General features: G+C 42.3%; 1 pseudogene; it reads left to right on the top strand.

The window, feature by feature from the left end:
• Window positions 1–9,960: 9,960 nt before the first annotated feature.
• Window positions 9,961–13,018, top strand: LOC120543307 (annotated as a pseudogene).
• The last annotated feature ends 2,686 nt before the right edge of the window (window positions 13,019–15,704 follow it).

The following is a 15,704-nucleotide window of genomic DNA, read 5'->3' as shown; positions in this document are numbered from 1 at the left end:
TATATATATATATATATATATATATTTGTCTATTGTATAATCAATAACTAACTGCATGAGACATGTTTGTTTGAAGTGTTTGAATGAAGTTCAAACTGCACTAAGACTAGCCTGCAAGCATCTGCGCTTACCTCTGTCTGCGTGTATGTAGTCAGTTTAAGCGCAGTTGGCTCAGTGATTTAAATCCATGGCATCAAATGCACTTTGTACATATTGTTCCAGTAGTTTTTTAAATAGTTTTAACAGTTCATTAGCAGTGTGTAAAATGATCAATGTTGCAGTAATTGTGATGCTGTTTGCATGAAAAAAATGCATTCCATTAAAATTTTACTTTTTCTTTAATTATGACATTTACTCAAAGTGTAGCAAAAAAGTATTTGCCGTCTAGGGATGCATTAACCCCCAAGTATATGGTAGTTTAACGGTTAAAGCCCCAAGATGCCGCCAAAATGAGCTGCACCGTCTAAGGCTTCTGGCAATGAAAACACGCTTGCATGAATTACAGTATATACAGTATAGCGGTAACATCAGTATTTTACATTCTAGTACTGCGGGAGACATAGCAGTACAGTATACAGGTTTACTTTTACATTCTTTATTTTCAGGTAATGTATTAAGCTGAGTATGAAATTAAATTAAAGAGTTTTGGGGGCACATTTAGGGTTTAAAATATGAAAATAGGCATTTTTTTAAACCACGTCCAAAATTTCCGTTTTTTCACAATTCACGGGTGTTCCAGCGTCTGGGGGTGTACTGTATATATATATATTATATATATTTTTATATATATATTGACCTTTCCTAAAATGAAATTGGACCTAGTCACAGACGGGAATTCTCCATCGCAGGTTGTCTCCACACCGTGTACTCAGCCGGCAGAGAGAGATAGGATGGGCCAAGAGGAGGATGGGGAGCTTCCCGGGCCATTGCAGACTGTCATTTGTCCTCATCTCGGCGGAAAGGGATGACTCTCCATCCCTTGAGGTCAAACCTGACCCTCTCTCGGATTTAAGCTTCCAATTTAAACAAACACCAGCCTCTTTTAAAAGGGAACAATGGAATGATGATTCCCTTAAATTTGCTAAGAATGCAGTTGTCTTATTCAACGGCCAACGCACCCATCAGCCCATGCCACAGGGGCCCCACTTTGTTATTGAAAACAAGTTACTATTTCGGTTTAGTGAACACGAAGGGGGGTTGCAAAAGCTGTTGCTAATCCCGTGAACTTTCCGGCGTCAGGTTTGTGAGTTAGCACACACCCACCTCCTAGGAGGCCACCTGGGCACCAAAAAAAATTACAGAGTATCAAGCTCCGATTTTATTGGCCGAGAATTAATGAGGAGGTTCGTTACTCCTGTATCTCTTGCCCTGAGTGTCAGTTGTGGCAGATTCCTAGGAAGAAGTGTACCCCTGTTGTTCTCATTCTCTTAAAAGATGCTCCATTTGAAAAAATAGGAGTCAATATAGTGGGACCCCTGGAACCCTCGGCCCAAGGTATGTCCTCGTAGATTATGCAACCCAATATCCAGAAGCTATTCCATTGTGCTCAACTAACTCTAAAACCATCGCACGGGAATTAGTTTGGGGTATTTGCGCGAGTTGGCATTCCTAAAGAAGTCCTTACAGACAAGGGACGCCGTTTACCTCAGAGACGTTCAGGGAAACGGCTAAGTTTCTTAAAATAAAGCACTTAAAGACCGCGGTGCATCATCCTCAAACCAATGGTCTAGTGGAGAGGTTTAATCAGGCTCTCAAACAGATGCTTCGCAAGGTGGTCAGCGGGGATGGAAGGAATTGGGATCAACTCCTCCCCCTCATACTCTTTGCCTATCTGGAAGTCCCACAAGCCTCGACTGGGTTCTCACCCTTTGAATTATTATATGGACGACAACCCAGGGGCATATTGGATATTTTAAAGGAAGGTTGGGAAGGAGAGGCTCTTCCCTCAACTAATATTTTGGAATATATCGCTCAATTACGGATAGATTTGAGAAAATTCGACCCATATTAAAAAGTCACATGGAAGAGGCGCAAGCAGCTCAGTCCCGCTATTATGACCGTGGCACGATGCTCCGGGAGTTCCAACTGGGGTGTCAGGTCATGGTGTTGGTTCCCACCTCACATTCTAAACGACTTGCCCATTAGCAAGGACCATATGAAGTTAAGGAGAGGAAAGGGCTTGTCGACTATTTGGTGAAACAACCCAATCGTCAGCCCAGCAAGTGGAGATATCGTGAATCTGCTGAAACCGTGGAAGGAAAGGGTCCCTGATCCCTCCTTCGGCCAGCCCCGCTCATTCTTTGCTCAGATCAACACACTTACCTTTGACTCTAATCTGAGTAATCGACAGAGGCGAGAGCTCGAAGCAGTTATCTCATCCGTCCAGGAGGTGGTTGATGAAAAGCCTGGAAGGAAATTTCTGATTGCCCACGACATTGTGACCGAACCCGGAATTATAGTCCGAGAATGTTCCTATCGGCTTCCCGCGGCAAAGAAGGCAGAAGTGGAACTTGAAATCAAGCGCATGCTGGACTTAGGAGTCATAGAGGAAAGTTATAGTCCCTGGTCCAGCCCAATAGTTTTGGTTAGTAAACTTGATGGAAGTTGGAGGTTTTGCAATGACTTCCGTCGACTTAATCAGGTCTCACAATTTGATGCTTAACCTATACCTCGAGTGGACGACCTCCTTGAGAGGCTTGGACAGGCAGAATTTCTGACCACACTTGACATGACCAAGGGGTACTGGCAGGTTCCTTTAATGGACTCCGCAAAGGTTAAAACCGTGTTTAGCACCCCTAGTGGGCACTGGCAGTATTGTGTACTTCCATTCAGGTTACATGGGGCTCCAGTGACTTTCCAGTGTCTGCTGGACAAAGTGCTCTGACATCATAACACATATAGTGCTGCCTACCTGGATGACATCGTCATCTATTCCAGCACATGGAAGGAACACCTACAGCACGTCTGAACGGTATTATGGACGCTGGGTGAAGGTGGTCTTCAGATCAATCCAAAAAAATGTTTTTTTGGGTTGAAAGAAGCCAAATACTTGGGCTACCTGGTGGGTCGTGGTACTGTAAAGCCTCAGTGCTCTAAAATAGATGCTATTTTGAAATAGCCCCATCCGCAAACCAAGTGACATGTCCAAGCATTTTTCAGTTTAGCTGGGTACTACCGCCGGTTTGTACCATGATTTTTGGAGAGAGCTGCGCCCTTGAGTGATTTAACAAAGAAGAGGGCTCCTAACATTGTGGTATGGACTGATATGACGGAAGCTGCATTCTGTGACTTAAAAAAGGCCCTGACGTCAGCACCTGTTTTGAAAGCACCTGACTTTTTGCTTCCTTTTATCCTCCAGACAGACACTTCGGACACAGGCCTAGGAGCAGTGCTGAGCCAAAGCGTCGATGGTGCTGAACACCCTATCATGTTCCTGAGCTGGAATCTGCTGGATCGAGAAACCAGGTATGCGGCGGTGGAGAGAGAGGCTCTTGCGATTAAATGGGCGATTACACAGTTGAGGTATTACCTCTTGGGTCAAGAGTTTACACTTGTCACAGACCATGCACCTTTACAGTGGATGGCCCTGCATAAGGAGTTGAACCCACGAGTCACTAGGTGGTTCCTTGATCTGCAACCTTATAAGTTCTCGCTCGTTCATAGGAAGGGTTCTCTCCATTCCAATGCCAATGCCCTTTTTCGCATTCAAGACCTCTCGATGCAGGATGCCTGACCCGACGGGTCTGGGCTGAGGGGGAGATACTGTTACACATGCGTGTTTAGGAGGCAACTAAAGGGCTTGAATACATATAATTCCACACTGGACCAGGGGGTGACGAAGTGCACTAATTCTCTTTCTCGATCTCTTGCAGACCATTCTAGGGAAATCCTGTCCGGCTCTGGGGCAGCCAACGATGTCAATTCCGGTTCCGGTCCTGATGACATCACTTCCTTTAATGGCCTTTAAAGACGCCATCTTGTTAATACTGAGTCAGTTCTGTTTTGGACTGAGTCATGTGAACATGAACTTGATTCTGAATAAGTTTTGCAGCCGGGAACAATTATACGGGTGGCTGCCCCAAACATTCTCAATGTCTTGCGGTCATTATTGTTACTATATATATATATATATATATATATATAGTGGAAAGCGTCCCCCAGACACAGACAGGCTGACACCAAGATGTCCAAAACACACTCCTTTATTAACTTCTTGAGTACCACAATGTCTACAAGCACCAACTCTCTTCCTTTGTCTTTGTCTTCTTCTTTTCTCTCTCTCTCTCTCTTTCCTTGACCTCCTGTCCTCCTCACAAGCTTTGTCTCCTTCCTCCCAACTCTGGCTCATCTACTGGAGGGAGGCTTCCCCTTTTATCATGACCCGGATGAGCCCCAGGTGCTCCCTTTGACGTCACTTCCTGGTGTGGCGGAAGTGTCAGGAAAGCACCTGGAAGCACTCCGGGTGACCTTGGAACTATTTCCGGCAACACTTCCTGGTGTGGCGGAAGTGCTGCCATCCAGGATTCTCTAATTGTCCAGGCGCCCCCTGGCGGTGGCCATGTTCTCTCAAACTGAGTATTCCAGCTCCATCCCTGTGGCCCCCAAATAGCCCCGGGCGGCTGCCCTCTCGTGGCCGAGGAGTTGTATTGTCCAAGTCGGGGACTATCCAGGCGCCCCGGCCGGTCAGTGTCCCCGGTCATCTGTGACTATATATATATATATATATATAGAGAGAGAGAGAGAGAGAGAGTATTTTATTTTATTTTCATATAACATTTAATCACATTGAATTTAATTTGACTATTTTGAAACTGATCAACAAAAAATACAGATCACTACAACATGGTCTAAATGAATCACAAGTATAAAACACAAAATAACTGATTGTATAAATATTCACATATTAATATAATGCATCTAATTCAACACTGGTGCAACCAATTGGTTTTAGAAGTCACATAATCTATACTAATAAAAGGCAAAGCCCTCCCTGACTGACTGACTGACTGACTTACTCATCACTAATTCTCTAACTTCCCATGTAGGTAGAAGGCTGAAATTTGACAGGCTCATTCCTTACAGCTTACTTACAAAAGTTAGGCTGTTTTCATGTCAAACTTCTACGCGTAACGGTCATAACTGGAACCTACTTATATACATATATACCGGTCATAGCCTGTAGCTCGGTCACCATGTAGGGCGGAGTTGCATCCCTCATCGTCACACCTCCCACGTAATTGAGTGCCTGCCCATATAAGGCCGTCCGTCAGCAGCAATCCAATAGAAACACTCTGCCGCTAAATATTTGCGGGTGATGGACTGTGCTTATGGAAACAAAGATAAGATGATCAGGGTGGTGTTTGGCACAAACTCAGCAAAACTGCTAGAGAAACTTTTAAGTGCCGGGGTCTTAGCTAACATTAAATAAAGCCGTGGACATCGCACGAGATAGTGTAAGCACAGCTGAGAACCTTCGATGCATATACTCCGAGCGGCTCACGTGAACTGACTGTGAACGTAGTACGCAGACAAAAGGCAAGAGCTCCAAAGAGCACTGAACAAAAAAGCATTACACAATTGAGAAGGCAGCAAAAGAATATGAAGCGAGTGACGCATACAAGCATATTCATAAGTGCAGCTACTGCAGAAACAAAGCACTCGGTGGAAAAAGTCAATGTCCAGCTAAAGGAAGACAGTGTAAAAAAAAACCCGTGCATGCAGTGTGTGATGTCTCAAATAAAGAGGAAGACGAGCTGTTTATTGATGCAGTAAGAAAGGAATCGATGAATGAAACCTGATATCTTTACAATGGTTGACAAACACTGAATGTAACTTGAACACAACACATCCTCTAAATACGAACCTGATTGAAAGAAATAATGATAATCAAATCCTTGATGACAGCAACACTCATAACAGTCACAAAACAATTACATTGACAATCATGTTACATTATTTTTAAAATGTTCCCTTTTCTTTTTCATAACTTCTTTAACACATTACGGCCGACTTGCTGACCAACCACAAGCGTTACTTGGTAGGTAACCACCCATACAGTCAGATTGTGATTCAGACTACGAATGCCCTGAATGTAATTACCTCAATCTACATACTGTCAAATAAACGAACCACACGCTGTGGCACAATGTAAGAGGCTTCACTGCTGACGCCCGAGGTTCGATTCTCAAGAGGGAGTGCAGTGAGTGTGTATGCCTGATAAGCCCAGAATTAGGGCAAAACATGTGTTGTGTACTCTTTGCATTATTTAAAACCTATTTCAACCATATATATGTGTGTATATGTATGTGTGTATATGTATGTGTGTATATATGTAGATATGTATATATATGTGGATGTATGTGTATATATATTTGTATATATGTATGTATATATATATATATATATATATACTAGCAAAATACCAGCCAGCGCTAAGTACTGCCTTAAAATTTTATTAAGAATAAAATTAAACCTTTTTAAACTGAGCGAAAATATACCAATAATTATTTGTTAAGGATCTCTTTGTATACAACATTGTCAGTTCGGCCCTCCGGATGTAATATGACCAAGCTGGGCGCTGAGCTTACTCTTGAACATCCAACATACAGCTGGCCATGTGAACAGTAATCTTGTTTCAAATCTCACAGCTTGAAATGCTGCTGTCATAAACAGTTTGAGTTTCATGGTTTGTTTCAATTATGGCAGTATTTGCAGGACTTGTGTTGAAGTGACATTCGGCATCTGTCAAGCGTTGTAAGCATACAACCGGTTTCATCAATAACTTCACATCCAGCTTTTGAGAGTTTAAACATTCATAAACATCAAAGTGTCCACTACTGAAATCGTCACCGATGAATCTAAGATGTTTAAGAGACATTGGCGGTTGTCGAAAGGTGTAAAATATTTGGCCATTTTGGTACACTTGAAAGCGATAACCGAACAATTCAGTGGCAGCCATCAACTCACATGAAGAAGCATAGGTGAAGGGCTTAAGCATTCCACTCTTATAGTGCTCCTGTGTAGTATAATTATCTCCTGTTCTGTCATCAGTCCACACCTTGAACCTGTCCCAGTCATTCAATACATAAGACACAATGTTCCTCTGGATATCAAGAGTGAGCCTGATATGGCCGTGCAGTATGTTACAAAAGAGAATGGAAAAGGCAGGTGCTATCTCCGAGCATGGAAACCACTCGGTAAGTGACAGTTCTTTGATTGATGGTGATCACCTCTATAAACATGTTAATGGGGGTACGGTTGGAACGATAAAGGAAATGGGTACCTGAACAATGTAAAGTAAGTCTAAAATACCTACACAATAACTATAATTGTAATAAACGACCAATAAAACAGCGGAGAAGCTGTGGATTAAATAAAAAGACTGCAGTTATCAGCAGGGAGACGTGAATCCCATGGCAAAGCAAGAAAGGGAATGTAGAGATCGGAGTGACGGATGGCCTTATATAGGCAGGCAGCCAACAATGTGGGAGACGTTGGGATGGGGGACCCAATGTTGCCTCATACGGTGACCGAGGTGCAGGCTATGGATGTATATATGTATGTAAGTAGGATTCAGTTAGCATTGGGAACTCGCATACCAAATTTCTTGAAGATGGGCCCATATGTAACAAAGATCGTTGGAAAGTTCAATATGGCGGCCAACAGTGGCGTCATACCATCGAAATAAGTACGTACATTGGTTTCGGTTAGCGCAGGGAAGCCGCCTACAAAATTTCGTGAAAATAGGGCCACAAATAAGAAAGTTTAACATGGCGGATGTTGTCAACCGTTATGACCGTTACGCGTAGAATTTTGAAATGAAACCTGCTTAACTTTTGTAAGTAAGCTGTAAGGAATGAGCCTGCCAAATTTTAGCCTTCTACCTACACGGGAAGTTGGAGAATTAGTGACGTTGGAAAGTTCAATATGGCAGCCTACAGTGGCGTCATACCACTGAAATAAGTACGTACATCAGTTTCGGTTAGCGCAGGGAAGCTGCCTACCAAATTTCGTGAAGATGGGGCCATAAATAAAGTTCAGCATGGCGAATGTTGTTGACCGTTACGCGTAGAATTTCGAAATGAAACCTGCTTAATTTTTGTAAGAAAGCTGTAAGGAATGAGCCTGCCAAATTTCAGCCTTCTATCTACACGGGAAGTTGGAGAATTCGTGACGTTGGAAAGTTCAATATGGCGGCCGACAGTGGCGTCATACCACCGAAATAAGTACGTACATCAGTTTCGGTTAGCGCAGGGAAGCCGCCTACCAAATTTCGTGAAGATGGAGTCAGCCTTCTACCTACACGGGAAGTTGGAGAATTAGTGATGAGTGAGTCAGTGAGTGAGTGAGTGAGTGAGTGAGTCAGCCCATGGTTTCAAGTGATTGTAATATAAATGCACCTTATCTGGAAGGTGCAACATGTGGTCAGTCACTATTATGGCCTAAGTAACACAAAGAAGACAAAACAACACTCCAAGAAACTCTGTGAAAAGGAGAGAAAAATTATATGTGACTGAATTTCTTTTACAATATGGTTAAATGAATTACAAAAGAGTGCGAAAAGCATGGTTTTAAATCTGCTTAGAACAGATTGTCCATAAAAACTGAGTGATTGTGAAAGATGAAACTTGTAAGGGAGTTCACCAAGAGACAGTGATAACTTTAAAAGAGTTACAAGTTACAGTGTGTAGTATATTGTAAGTCTGGACTTTTGGGGATTCCGTAGTAATAAGGGATTATGGGTATTAGAGAGTTATTAGGAAGTAGAGACTAATAACAAAGTTGTGTATTGTGTACTCTGGGAACAATCTTAGTAAAGGACCGCTTAGTTACTACTTTGAACCTGTGTCCGTCTTCTTCCTTTAAGGATTACAATATTAGTGCCCATAGACATAACACTGGCGACGTGGATGCGACGAACTTAAAAGTGCACCTCTATTACTACGCAACGTGTAAAGTAAGTTTTTTTTTTCTTTCCGCCGGAGAGGAAAGTGAAAAGCGAAAAGCAGCAACTTTTTTTTTCTATTTCGGTGGTCAAGTTCCTTCGCCATTCACTGAAGATAAGCACAAGGGATAAAATGGCAATGATAACGGGACATTTCGGGCCATTCGATGATTCAGTTGAGCAATGGGGCGCTTATACGGAGCGATTTGAGTTTTTTGTGAAAGCCAACGCCATTGACGATGACTTGAAAGTGCAGACATTTCTTAGCGTTATCGGGGCAAAGACATTTAGTCTACTGAGAAGTTTGGTGCAGCCAGGAAAACCCGGTGACAAGTCATTTAATGATATTGTAAGGATCCTGGAATCACATTTTTCGCCTAAGCCATTATTAATAGCTGAAAGATTTAGGTTTCACAAACGGAACCAGGAAGAAGGCGAGTCTATTGCTCAATATGTAGCGGTGCTCAAGAAACTTACAGAACATTGTGAATTTGGTGCTAATTTGGATGACGTTTTACGTGACAGGCTAGTGTGCGGATTAAGAAGTGAGGGCATTCAGAAGCGGTTACTCACTGAGGCCAAACTCACATTACAGAAAGCGATTGAGATAGCAGTGTCTATGGAGCTGGCTGCTAAAGAGGCACAGCAGTTAGGGGCAGCTGCAAGAGTACACAGAGTCCAAGCAGACCCAAGAAAACAAAAAGGGGGCACCAAACAGTGTTACAGATGTGGAAAGATGGATCACCATCCAGCGAATTGCTGGGCAAAAGAACTCATATGTCGTAGCTGTAAAAAAAAAGGACACGTTGAGCGTGCATGTAAAGCAAAGTGAAAGGAAAGCAAAGACAGGGGGGAAACTGGGAAAGATAAAAAGGCATCCTGGTCTTGTAAAAAGAAGACTTTGCACGTGGTACAGGAAGAAAATAAAACTGATAGTGAGACTGATTCTGACGCTGAGCTACTAATTAAAACACTGAATAAAAAAAAGAGGCTCAGCAGCATATACTATTACTGCCATGCTGGAAGGGCACCCTGTGAAAATGGAGGTGGATACTGGAGCAGCTGTCTCCTTAATATCAGAGGAACTGTTTAAGAAAAAATTAAATCACCTCCCACTGAAACACCCTAAGATCATAATAAAGACATACACTGGGGAGAGTGTGCCCATGTTGGGTAAAACGAAGGTTCAGGTTGATCTAAATGGGCAAAGAACCAATTTGCCCATATATATAGTAAAAGGGGATTATCCAGCTCTGATGGGCAGGTCATGGCTAGAAAAAGTACAATTGGATTGGACCAAGGTGAATGCTGAGTTGAATTTGGTCCTGAGAAAGCACCAAGCTGTCTTCCAGGAGGAACTGGGGAGTATGACAGGGATTAAAGTGACACTTCGGGTGCAACCAAATTGTCAACCAAAGTTTTTGAAGGCAAGGAGTGTTCCTTACGCTTTAAGACCCAAGGTGGAGGCAGACATTGACCGGCTTGTCAAACTAGGAGTCCTAGAACCTGTTTCTCATTCTGAGTGGGCCACACCTGTGGTTCCGGTGGTCAAGTCTGATGGATCTGTACGTTTATGTGGGGACTTTAAGGTAACAGTTAACCCTGTGCTCATAGCTGAGCAATACCCCCTTCCTGTGATTGAAGATATTTTTGCTGGATTAGCTGGGGGAAACAAATTTAGTAAAATAGACCTCAGCCAAGCATACTTGCAAATGCATGTAGATGAGGACTCACAAAAGTACCTCACCATAGCAACACATAAAGGGCTCTACCGTTATTGTCGCTTACCATTTGGAATAAGTTCAGCACCAGCGTTATTTCAGCGTGCCATGGATCAGATCCTTAGCGGATTACCAGGGGTACAGTGTTACCTGGATGACATCCTGGTCACAGGCCGAGATGATAAGGAGCACATGACCAACCTGGATAAAACCTTAAGCAGGCTAGGAAAGTATGGGCCGGCGTGTAAACAAGGACAAATGTGACTTTTTCAAAATGTCTGTGGAGTACCTAGGGCATGTTATTGATTCTGATGGGTTGCACACAGCTCCTTCAAAAGTGAAGGCAATAGTAGATGCCCCTGCTCCAAGTAATGTCAGCCAGCTGAGATCATTCTTGGGTCTCGTGAACTATTATGGCCATTTTATTCCACAGCTAGCAACGTTGTTGAAACCACTCCATGAGTTGCTGTGTGAGAGTAGACCCTGGAAATGGTCACAGGAGTGTGAAACGACATTTAGCAAAGCCAAGGCTGCACTGGCTGATAAAAGAGTTTTAACACATTTTGACCCATCCTTACCAATTCAGTTAGCTTGCGATGCATCCCCTTATGGTGTTGGGGCTGTTGTGTCGCATATTATTTCAACAGGTGAGGAGCGACCGATTGCATTTGCGTCAAGAACATTGAGTAAAACTGAAACAAAATATCCTCAAATTGAAAAAGAGGCTTTAAGCATCATTTTTGGAATAAAAAAATTCCACACTTACCTCTTTGGTCGAAAATTTACCCTCCTAACAGACCACCGACCTCTCACATCTATTTTTGGCTCATATACTGGTGTGCCATCTATGGCAGCAAGCAGACTTCAGCGCTGGGCATTGCTTCTTGGGGCTCACAATTATGAGATCAAATACAGGCGTTCAGAGGCACATGGAAATGCAGATGGTCTGTCAAGACTTCCCCTACCTGAACACCCCAGAGAACAAGGGCAAAAGATTTTTTACTTTAAGATGGTGGAAAATGCACCTATCACTGCCCACCAGATTAAGCAGGAAACCAAGGGTGATTACATACTTTCAAAATTACTCGACTGCATTCTTAGAGGGCAGGACCTTAGTACCCTTAACGCACTGCCTGATGTTCAGCCTTACCTTTCACGGAGAAAGGAGCTATCTGTGACAGCAGGATGCCTCATGTGGGGGATGCGAGTAATTATACCACAAAGGTTGAGGAAACCCATTCTGGATGAGTTACATCTGGGACACTGTGGCATAGTCCGAATGAAAGAGCTTGCCCGGAGTTATTTTTGGTGGCCTGGACTTGATCGTGATATTGAGGAAAAGGCAACTTCATGTTCATCATGTCAAGGCCTCAGAAATATGCCAAGTCCAGCACCATTGCATCCATGGGAATGGCCTGCCAGTCCTTGGCAACGCGTTCATTTAGATTTTGCAGGACCTGTAGAGGGTGTTATGCTTCTGGTCGCAGTGGATGCGCATTCTAAGTGGCCTGAGGTCACTATCATGCCCGCCATCACATCAGAAAAGACGATCCAAACATTACGAGAGATGTTTGCACGTTTTGGACTGCCAGAGCAGATTGTGACAGATAATGGGCCTTCTTTTGTGTCCCAAGAAATGGAAGTATTCCTAAAAGACAATGGTATTAAACATCTCCTATCCAGCCCTTATCATCCCTCTACTAATGGCCTGGCTGAAAGAATGGTGCAAACCCTTAAACATGCTCTTAAAGCATCCAAAAGTGAAGCACCTTTCAAGCAACGTCTCTATACATTTCTTCTTAAATATCGTAATACACCCCATGCAACAACAGGTATGTCACCAGCTGATCTGTTTCTAAAAAGGCATCTGAGAACACGTCTTGATCTGTTGAGACCAGCTACCACTCAAATGAGAGTTTATGATAAGCAGCACGCTCAAGTAAAACAACGTGCCAGGCGGGCTAAAGATCGTGAGTTTTTCAGTGGAGATACTGTCCTTGCTCGTAACTATTCCACCACTGAGAAATGGGTACCAGCAACCATTCTTCAAAAGACTGGACCTGTCTCTTATAAGGTATGCACACGAGACCGACAGACATGGAGACGACATGTTGAACAGTTGTTACCCACTATACCTGATGAAGCAGCCGGTAACACAGAAACGTCTGAGGAACCAAGTTCTAGTGAGTGGACCCAAAGTCCACCGGGGCTACCACCTGACTCTCCTGTTTCAATTCCTGCTGATGCTGTTGTGCCACGGTTACCTGAAGCTGCCTTAGGGAATGAACACACATCAGCTGTACGACGTAACCCTCTTAGAAGCAGGAAGCCTCCTGACCGTCTTAACTTATAAAAACTAAATGTATATATATATATATATATAATATACATGTATGTATATGTACAGTATATGGAGATATAAAGGTACAGAATAATACCTTATGTTAGCTGGATGTAGAGGTTGTTTAACCGCTCTCCTTTGTTAGAATGTAATTGCATTGACAACAGTATGTGTTCTGTTACATGTTGATATTGCTGTTTCTAATAGCAGATGTTGTTTGTTATGTTAGCTGCATTTACAATTGTAAGGGGGGAGGAATATGTAGTATATTGTAAGTCTGGACTTTTGGGGATTCCGTAGTAATAAGGGATTATGGGTATTAGAGAGTTATTAGGAAGTAGAGACTAATAACAAAGTTGTGTATTGTGTCATCTGGGAACAATCTTAGTAAAGGACCGCTTAGTTACTACTTTGAACCTGTGTCCGTCTTCTTCCTTTAAGGATTACAATATTAGTGCCCATAGACATAACACAGTGGATGAGAAAGCAGAGACTGTGCATACAGCTGTTGCCCAAGAGCTTCACCTACCACAGCCTTATGGGAGAGTAGCAAAGATGAAGCCACTGTTACAAAAATGCACATCAATCAATCAATCAACATTTATTTATATAGCACATATTCATACAAAAAAATGTAGCTCAAAGTGCTTTACAAAATGAATAGAAAAATAGAAGAGACAATAAAAAATAAACATAAGTCAACATTAATTAACATAGAATAAGTAAGGTCCGATGGCCAGGGTGGACAGAAAAAACAAAAAAACTCCAAAACCTGGAGAAAAAAATAAAATCTGTAGGGGTTCCAGACCACGAGACCGCCCAGTCCCCTCTGGGCAATCTACCTAACATAAGTCAAACAGTCCTCTTTGTATTTAGGGTTTTCATGGAAGGACCTGATGATGATGGTCACGTAGACTTCTGGCTTTCAGTCCATCAATGTTGGTGCATCATGATACTTTGAGTAGGTGGTGGTGGCACAGGCCGCCACCACAAAGAAACCGGAAAAAGAAACAGAAGAGAGAGTTGGGGTCAGTACGGATTTTAGAGCCACTATGAATAGTTATTGTGATGAATTGAACATACAGAGTATCAGTATTAAGTTAAAGTGAAGTTATGAGAAGGCCATGTTAAAGTAATGTGTTTTCAGCAGTGTTTTAAAGTGCTCTACTGTATTTGCTTGGCGAATTTCTATTGGCAGGCTATTCCAGATTTTAGGTGCATAACAGCAGAAGGCCGCCTCACCACTTCTTTTAAGTTTAGCTTTTGGAATTATAAGGAGACACTCATTTGAAGATCTAAGGTTACGATTTGGAATATAACGTGTCAGGCATTCCGATATATAAGATGGAGCGAGATTATTTAAGGCTTTATAAACCATAAGCAGTATTTTAAAGTCAATCCTGAATGACACAGGCAACCAGTGTAGTGACATCAAAACTGGAGAAATGTGTTTGGATTTTCTTTTCCCAGTTAGGATTCTAGCAGCTGCATTCTGCACTCGTTGCAAGTGATTTATGTCTTTTTTGGGTAGTCCTGAGAGGAGTGCGTTACAGTAATCTAGTCTACTGAAAACAAAAGCGTGAATTAATTTCTCAGCATCTTGCAATGATATAAGAGGTCTAACTTTTGCTATGTTTCTTAAGTGAAAAAATGCTGTCCTAGTGGTCTGATGAATATGCAATTTAAAATTCAGATTACAGTAAACAGTTACCCCTAAGTTTTTTACTTTCGTCTTAACTTTTAATCCTAGTGCATCAAGTTTATTTCTGATAACCTCATTGAATCCATTATTGCCAATTACTAAGATTTCAGTTTTCTCTTTATTTAGTTTGAGACAATTACTATTCATCCATTCAGAAATACCAGTAAGACATCAGGTGCTATTGATAAGTACAGCTGTGTGTCATCAGCATAGCTGTGGTAACTCACGTTGTAACCTGAGATAATCTGACCTAACGGAAGCATGTAGATTGAGAAAAGCAGCGGACCCAGGATAGAGCCTTGTGGAACACCATATTGGATATCATGTGTCTTTGAGATGTGATTACCACAACTCACAAAGAATTTTCTAACTGCCAGGTAGGATTCAAACCAATTTAAGACACTGCCAGAGAGGCCCACCCATTGACTAAGGCGATTTCTAAGAATATTGTGATCAATGGTGTCAAATGCAGCACTCAGATCTAAGAGGATGAGAACAGATAAATGGCCTCTGTCTGCATTTACCCGCAAGTCATTTACTACTTTAACGAGTGCAGTTTCTGTGCTGTGATTTGTTCTGAAACCTGACTGAAATTTATCAAGACATGACATCTCAGCTAGAGTTTACCAGAAGGCACATGGGAACCCTGAAGTCAGTGAGGATAGAGGATTAAATGAAAGCAACAAAATACAGGGAAATCCTAATGCAGTTGGCAAGAAGATGTGTTCTCCAGCAAATCAATGACCAAACCTTTATGTCAAAGCTACACAGGAATGGCTTAAAAACAACATTGTTAATGTCCTCAGGGTCCAGATGCCCAGATGTTAATCCAATTGAGAATGTGTGGCTGGATTTGTAAAAAGGCTGTTCTCTCATGAACCCCCATGAAAACTAACAGAATGTGGAAAAATGAAATTGTCCAGATGGGCAAAGCTGGTAAAGACCTATCCAAATGGACTCAAAGCTGTAATGATGGCCAAATGCTGACTTGAAGGG

This window comes from Polypterus senegalus, chromosome 13 (assembly GCF_016835505.1).
Source record: "Polypterus senegalus isolate Bchr_013 chromosome 13, ASM1683550v1, whole genome shotgun sequence".
Taxonomy (NCBI): Eukaryota; Metazoa; Chordata; class Cladistia; order Polypteriformes; family Polypteridae; genus Polypterus; species Polypterus senegalus.
The sequence above is the reverse complement of the archived record's forward strand: the minus strand, read 5'-3'. Positions and strand labels throughout refer to the sequence as shown.